The sequence below is a fragment of the Octodon degus genome, unplaced genomic scaffold (assembly GCF_000260255.1).
Source record: "Octodon degus isolate 3935 unplaced genomic scaffold, OctDeg1.0 scaffold00022, whole genome shotgun sequence".
Classification (NCBI taxonomy): Eukaryota; Metazoa; Chordata; class Mammalia; order Rodentia; family Octodontidae; genus Octodon; species Octodon degus.
In genome coordinates this window covers 1,590,502-1,591,675 of record NW_004524598.1, presented here as the reverse complement: position 1 = coordinate 1,591,675, position 1,174 = coordinate 1,590,502, and the positions used below count along the sequence as shown (strand labels likewise).

At 33.7% G+C, this 1,174-nt stretch overlaps 1 protein-coding gene across 1 annotated transcript in view; it reads left to right on the top strand.

Annotated features, from left to right (window-relative positions):
* Nucleotides 1-1,174, top strand: part of Fut9 (fucosyltransferase 9) — a 221,067-nt gene that overhangs the window by 86,240 nt on the left and 133,653 nt on the right. The gene's annotated exons all lie outside the window — the stretch shown is intronic.

The following is a 1,174-nucleotide window of genomic DNA, read 5'->3' as shown; positions in this document are numbered from 1 at the left end:
GTGTGTGTGTGTGTGTGTGTGTGTGTCCTTTTGTGGGCCTATGCAATAGTTTCCCCTGGAAACTTAATTTTAGAATTGCTGGATCATCATGAGACCAATCATAAAATTTATTATCCACAGCTGAACAAATTTTGAGAATGAAAGAGAATATCATTAGTAGTTAGCCTGTAACAATGTCATGATTTACAACCTGAGAAAACCAAGGTATATTGTTCTCTGAACTACAAGATGCACAGGCCCAATTAGTACCACAGAACTGCTCCCCAGAAAATATAAAGGCACCTGTCTTCACCATTCCGCACCAACACTTTGTGTCTGAATTTCAAATCTTGCAGTTTGACATGAGCAATGCTCCTTTCATTTTTATGTTTTCACATGGATTTGTTAGCTATATAGTATTTTCTTTTAATATCTGATTCAGTGTTTTAGTTCCTTTATCATATTATAAATACGAATTGATTTTTAGCTTTCTACTTAGTAATTACTTTGCCTCATTTCTTCACCTACTATCAACTTTGTTTTTGACTGGAAATCAATTGTATTTATATGTAATTTTTTTAAAATGTATATTTGCATCTTATGGACCCTAAGATATTCTTCTACATTTTCTCTTGACAACTACATAGTATTCAGTTTTCTATTTATTAACACAACCTTTCTGTATATTAAGTTTATAACAAATAATCTGGGCCCAGTTTCTCATTTTTCTATATCAAGAATCCAGCTTTGACTGAAGAATTTGTAACTTTATTTATAATCTTTGGTCTTAGAAACCAAGAAAGTATGCATTTCAGCAATTTATATTTTCCATCATCGAGCCTCTATTTTAGTTCTTCCACTAAAAGAACAAACTGTTCTTAAGTATTAAAATCACGTGCATCACAAAGAATAAGTTTCCAGGAATTCAGAGGTATGCATCATACCGGTTTTTGGTTAGAACCTGTGTATTCTACATCTCTAGCACAGTTGTACACAGCATCTGCATGTGAGAAGAAAGAAGACCAGCAATTTTGCATTTATGTGACTAAGTATGGTTTTCTTTTATTTCTTTTTTAGTTTTTTTTTCATGTTTTAGGACAGGGTGTACAGGTTGTACAGGGTCTCACTGTATAGATCAGACTCCGAGTGATCCTCCTGTTTACAGCCTCCCAAGTGCTGGGATTATAGGCACACA